Source organism: Harpegnathos saltator, unplaced genomic scaffold (assembly GCF_003227715.2).
Source record: "Harpegnathos saltator strain DR-91 unplaced genomic scaffold, Hsal_v8.6 scaffold121, whole genome shotgun sequence".
Classification (NCBI taxonomy): domain Eukaryota; kingdom Metazoa; phylum Arthropoda; class Insecta; order Hymenoptera; family Formicidae; genus Harpegnathos; species Harpegnathos saltator.
In genome coordinates, this window is record NW_020229897.1 from 488,932 (window position 1) to 495,776 (window position 6,845).

At 46.2% G+C, this 6,845-nt stretch overlaps 1 protein-coding gene across 8 annotated transcripts in view; it reads right to left on the reverse strand.

Moving 5' to 3' along the window:
- The window catches only part of LOC105183960 (serine/threonine-protein kinase MARK2), a 119,072-nt gene extending 113,034 nt beyond the window's left edge, over positions 1 to 6,038 (reverse strand). For all 8 annotated transcript variants that reach the window (XR_003113995.1, XM_011142429.3, XM_011142433.3 and 5 more), the window contains exon 1: positions 5,893 to 6,038. The gene's annotated coding sequence lies outside the window, so the exon portion shown is untranslated. The remainder of the gene's footprint in view (positions 1 to 5,892) is intronic.
- Between the last annotated feature and the right edge of the window lie 807 nt (positions 6,039 to 6,845).

Consider the following 6,845-nt stretch of genomic DNA (forward strand, 5'->3'; position numbering starts at 1 on the left):
ACCGGCGTGATACAGCCTTAACATTTTGTGCAATTAGATTCTTCTCTTTCGGACTTGTTAATCTACACAATAGTCGTTTATTATCTATCGATTATTCAAAGTAGAGGAAACGATCTTGTGGAAGCAGTGCGCGTTTGTCACAGTGCTAACTTCATGTTAGCGTCCATTAGAAAATAACAGCTTTGCACTGAATGTTAAGATTGTTATGCTAATCTATGAACTTTTCATCTTTACGACATGCGATATATAATACGGTTGAAATTTTCCATGATACAACCCAAGTCGAAATTTTGACTCCACACTACTCCTACGAATTCCGTCGAACTTGAAGGATCAATGGGAAAAATCCCTGGATATCACGCTGCATAAACTTATTGTCTTACCTTGATGCCGTATAAATCACTCATTGATATTTTCCTCACATTGACGTTTGAAAAAAAAGAAAAAAAAAAACGTTTCGTCTGAAACTTATTACGAATTATTTAATATTTTTGGATAGCTCAATGTGTCATTTACATTTTATCTTTATCGCATCCTAACATCACACGTGCGCAAGATACTGAGAGACACTCGCGAAAATACTGTTCAAAAAATTGAATAATCGCGTGTTAAGCGCGATGCCGGCGAGAGCCGTAATTAAGCAGTAATTCGGTGAAACATTTTGATCACTCGATAGGAATTTGAAGCAATGTAATACGTGTACTCGGCGTCGCGCTGTGTGTATCATTCGTCGGCTCGGGACGTAATGACTCGATCACGGGTAAGTATGCGAGACAGTACAAACAGGTACGCAACGCGCAAGAGTACTAAAACAATCGATGCCTTCGAAAAGAACAGAGCCATTTTCCGCCGGTTAGAAGCAGTTGTCGCTTGTCGATCAATGCCGAGCATATCCGGCGACGGAAAAATCACATCAATCAACATCCTCGACATATTCCGGATCTCTTCAAAGTGACTTGATTATCAGATTGCACACGCGGTACGCAACATTATTGCATCGTTCAAAGTTTAATCACGATACAGCCGACAAATTGTCGGACGGATAATAGGCCGCAAGATGCGGCAGCAGTCGGACTAACAAGACTTACAACTCTTTTTCTATCTCTCTTTTCAATTTCCAAACCCCATCGAAATTTCTAGCGTCTATTATATCGTTATATTGGTGAGAAATAATGATAAACAGATTATGAAAGAAAGTTTGTTGTTTTACATATACAGGGTATATGTACCGGAATCTTTTGGAAATGAAAAATTGTCAAGATTAATCTCAGATCAAACTGAGAAGAAAAATCTTACCTATTTGCAAAATGGTAAGGGACTTTTTTGTTCAGAACAACCTAATCTATGATTATATGACGGCTATTGTGCCTAGCGACAGGTTCATGATTTAGGGTTCAACGTTCAATATATTCATATCTATCGCTAGATACAATAGCCGTCATATAATTGTAAATTAGGTCATTCTGGACAGAAGTCCTTTACCATTTTGCAAATAAGTACGCAAATTTTCAAGTTATCAATTAAAAGAGCCTCTAGATATAGTCATTTTCAATTATTAACAAATTAATAATTATTGAGACTTTTAGAACATGTTATGTATATGATTTTTTTCTCTTTTTTTGATCTGATTAATTTTCACAATTTCTCGTTTTCAAGAGATCCCGCACACCGTGTATATATATATATATATATATATATAAATTATCCATTAATTCCTATTATATTATTTAATATTTCATTATTCCAGATTTTCTGCCTGCAATTGAACAAGTTATATAATCGATACACCGTTGAAAAAAAAATTCAATATATACAGACAGACTATTGAGATAATTGAACATTCAATAATTCTGAAATAAGCGCTTCTTCAAATTTCAATATAACAGCAGTAAATAGGCATTTCCAGTATCAAAAGACAACAACTTGCACAATGTTATACTTATTTTATAAGAAATTATTATTTCAAGTTCAATGAAAGCAGGATTAATGTGGAAGCGAAATTTCGACAGCGGAAAACGCGGTCAATTTTTTGCGCAGAGAGAGAGAGAGAGAGAGAGAGAGAGAGAGAGAGAGACGCATGACCGTGAAACGGATACACCACATATCTTCGGTCACTCAATGGATCGACTCTGACGAGTATTATTCTCCGAGTCGTTTCAAACGGATCTAATGTGTCATCGACCGCCGAAACCGTGCCTCGCCGGTGTCCGAGCCCTATTCAAGGTCCAGCGATCGCGCGACCTTAAATCATCGCCGATACCGTACGATTGTCGGCGGGCGAGCGGCACGGCGTGTATAGCCTCAATGGTCGAGCGAGTACGTTACGATACGCTTTTGGGACATCGTGAGTCACCGAGGTTGCATATCGCAACCAATCAAGGTATAAATCAGCATTTAATGTACCGTAAGATGAAGTCATACCAAGTCGGCAGAGCTAACTGCGCGCACTATAAAACATCCTGGCACCTTTTAGAAAAGATGATTAAGGAACATCTCATAAATATCCAAACTGAAGTTCAAGGTTTCCCCTTCTTCCTCTCCACCCTGCCCCCTCCTCTCTCTCTCTTTCTCTTTTTTCTTTTAAATGAGGTTCGCGAGATTGATTGAAAGATGTTGCGCGGTGGCGATAGATCACACACACACACAGCGTAATATCTTCCGATGATAAATTGGTAGTAATCGTGGATATTACGAAGAATTAACCCCGTTGGTGGAATTAATGGTAATCATAAAATCGCAAAAGTCGACGGGGCTTCGTCGAACGATGCTGGTCCAACGACAAGAGACCGACCTACCTAACGTAATTTAATTAACAGAATCCAAGTGACTTATCGCATATACGCACGTACGATGCATTATGAAGGATTCACGCAGGCCACCTGTCAGCAGCTGCAACTGCGCGCGGTGGACCGGCCGGCAAAATCGAAAGTTAACCGCGCCGTTAATTACGGGCGAGGGATTAATCCGATCGCTCATGATCCGGTGATTCATCGAATCGCTCTCGCGAGCGTGAAAACGTGAAAGCTTCCTTTACCGCGGCGGCGATAAAGCACTCGCGCGGCCACCGCCAAGAGAAAATTCGAAAGCCACCGGTCGTGAAAACCTGTTCGGTCGAGTCATCAGCCACGACTCCGTTCCGATCTATTGCACGAAATCTGGGCTAGACGCGTGTGGGAAAAAAAAAAAGAAAAAAAAAACGTGAAAGGGGGGAGGGCTTATCAGACTGGACGGCCTATTTGCGGCACGTGCCCCTTCGGGCCGAATCGTGGTATTCGATGTGCCTACAATACCGATCGGAAAGCCAAACGGGTGAGACGGAAAGATCTTGGCAAAGATCTTGCGAAAAAGCTTGTCGACAAAAAGCAAACGTTTCACAATGTTTCAGTAGCGAAGATGTGAGAAACAAATCAAGACGTACAAAATGTCCTCCCCTGGATCGACAGGTGAATTCACAACACGTCGACCATCGTATATACGGGGGGGACAATTTCACGCGTTAAGAAATCAGGTGTGCCCGAGCAGCTTCGCAGCTCCTGTGTCCCGTTGCATTACTATTTCATATCAAAGCACCGAGATGCTAGCGAGATTATAGCGGATTTCAAGCCGACTCTCTCGTTCTCGATACGTCGAGAGAATAATAGTGTCAATTTCGCAGGGACAGGACACGCTCGGGCTTTTCTCAGACAATGCACACGCCGCGCGTCGGCGTCGGTGGGCTCTCTCTTAACTTCTAAAAGCGTCGACGTTGATACAAAGCGATCACCCTGTACCAGAGACGTCACGAAGCAACTTTGCGATAGGTGTTCGTCACAACGGAGCAAGACTTCGCTATCTGGATATCTGTACGACTAGGGGGACGCGCGTAGCGGAAGAGCGTGTGCGACGTCGGGAGGCATCTGGAGGCATCGTGGTGGCGATGAGTCGCGGATAACAATATGCTCAGTAAACAACGATACGCGCAACAACAATTACTTCCGACTCGAGTGACTCGCGGGAGCTTTAGAGCTCGGTTGGCTCTAATTGTCTTCCAAATACTCCTTAAGAATCACACCGCCGACTCCTCTCTCGCTCGCTCTCCCTCCCCCTCCTCTCTTTCTCCTTCTCTCTCGCACACTTTCTTCCGTGCACGAGCGTCGACCCACAAGCAGTCTTAACATATTACGCCTGACGAGGCACATACGATCGGCCTGCGTAACGTTCCCCAGCCTCGGAGACAATGATTCCGCGGTTCGGCTCCCCCCCCCCCACGAAGCGGATATTTACCGCGTTATCCATATTTTTGCATTTGATACACCCTGCGACATCGATGAATATTGGTACTGTCACGTTAAGCGAGATCGGGATACTCGGGATACTTTCTTCTCTCTCACGTCGCGTTTGTTCCAGATAGATCATATGTTTCCTAACGTTTTACGTCTTCCTGCTGTATTCTCAATTGCGCAGTTAAGCGTTAAGCGACTTGAAAGTCCGCGTGTCCGCGTTGTGCGTGTACTCTTAAAAACAGTTAGGACTCTCCGGCTGATTATCCGGCGCGATAACGAGCACGCATTTTCCACGCATAATCCGTTCAACGCCGCGACAAACGAGGAGCTCGAAAAGTAAACGACCTAGGCGGCCGTACTCCCTCCTCCATTTGCATTATTTCGTTGCACTTGCAAATTAGTGGAATTTCAAATGAAAGCGTCGCTACGGCGCGCGATTACGAGCCGGCGCGCGACGCGCATTAATAAAACTCGCGGCGCACGCCGCGAGAGAAGAGCTCTTCTTGCCGTTATTTTTTTAGTCACGCTCGGTCCAACGTTAACTCGGCCGCGTCTCGTAATCGCTCGACGGGGGACGCTTTTTCGACGATATACATCGATCGACGCGGATACATCGTGGCGTTGCCACGAAACGGGCAATTAGGGGAGGACGTCGAGGCGTCTACGCGGCGAGCGTGAGGAAAGTCTAGCGCGGCGCGTGGGACGAATTGAATTTGCGAAGTAAATCAAGCGTGACGTTATGTCACCGCGAGTGCGCGCGCGTACGGTCGATCGCCAGGGTCAGCCGTGAACGTACATCGCCGCGCGGTAGGCAAAGCCGGGTGTGCACCCGTGACATTTTCAACCCCCCCGTTCGTTCGGTGAGGAAAGGTTCAAAGGTCGAGGAATGGCTGCCGCCGACTGCGGCAGCGCGCCGTGCACGTATTTAACACGCGATATTTTCAAAGGAGGATATCGACTCTCTTCCGAGTCTCTTTTATTCGCCGGCTCGTTCACCTTCGACGCGCGCTTTCGAGTGCATTTCCGGGTGAAGTTTCTTTCAACGTGGCCGGCGAGTCTTTCTCCCGCTTATTCCCGTTGACTGGTCGACGTCGAGAGAGGAAGAGCCGAGATATTCTGATATTTTTCGCGGGTATGAAAATTGTATGCGAATCGCGCTTGGTTCCCCCATTAAATGATGACTACGCGCTGCGAGATATACATCGAGTCGAGATAAACGTTTTACAGCGTATTTCATCGAGTTTGGCTAAAAAAAATTGTCAAAATGAAAACTCGGCTGTTATTTGTTCGAGAGCGCGCGCTTGTGCGGTGTATACTTTTTTTTTCGAGAAAATCCCGATCCGAAACTGACGACAAACATTGAAATGCGAGGTAACAGGGTATAATCCACAGAGTAAAGGCAAATATTTCGAATTTATCTCATATCTGCGAAAACGTTGCGGAATGTTGACCCATGCCGGTAACATTTCGGCGAGCGGCAAACGCGCGTCCGCTATGCCAAAGTTTCCCATTGTCTCCGGGGGCGGGGAGGATTGCGCAGTCGTCCGAGACTAGGATGCACAAAGGACCAGAGCGTGGTCTTTCGCGGTCTTCGCGAAAGTACTCGCAAATCGGATTTCGTGCTACTTACTTTGGTGTTTGTGACGTGGTCGGCCGGCACAGACTCGGGAACAGTTTGCAGGGTGCTCCGCATGGTAGCGGACATTGTAGGCCAGCCAGTTTCACTGCCTCAGACCCTCCAACGCTTTGTCGATGCACCCCTCTCTCTCCTCACGCCTGGAACAAAGAAAGGACGCGAACGTTCAGCCCGTGGGATTAATAGACCGGCTCGGGCCCTTCGGCCCTTTTCGGAGAATCAAGCGAGGACGTTAATCTCTGGTGAGCGGAGTCGAGAGAGAGAGAGAGAGAGAGAGAGAGAGAGAGAAAAAAGAGAGGGATGCGAGGAGAGAAACGCGACGTGACCCGAAGGTGAGGTCATCCGTGAGTCATTAATGATTCAAACGACTCGCCGATGAGAAGAAAAACGAAATGCCGGTAATATTAGCGCGAAAGTAAACCCAACGGTTCCGATGATCACCCATTTACCCCTCTCCGGTGAAAGGTGGAAAAAAAGAAAGAAAAACAGAACGCGTTTCAGATTAATCCCGAATACATGTACGAATATAAGATACACGAATACGGACATCTCGCTAAGCGCTCAAATATCGATGTGTCGATTTGACGAGATAGAGCGAAACTCGGCCGTTCAAACCCGATCTCGCTCTCTTCGTCATCGCGTGCACTTTACTCTCTCTCTCTCTCTCTCTCTCTTTTACCGCGGAATAATTATCTTCTCGGTAAACTAATCGCCGACGCTCATCGAGGTTAGAGCCCGTTCCGGCGAGCGATCGATGATCTCATTTTCCTCCAATTTAGCGCGCGCGCCAGATCGATCTCGGTCGATACGGCGGCGCTGATTGACGAAGTGCGCTTTATCAATCGGTATGCACGGTAAACCGTGGCTTCAATTACACGCAGGTATTATCCCCGCGTGCATGCGATGCACGCATTCACGGTGCATACCTATCAGCCGATTGTCGCGCA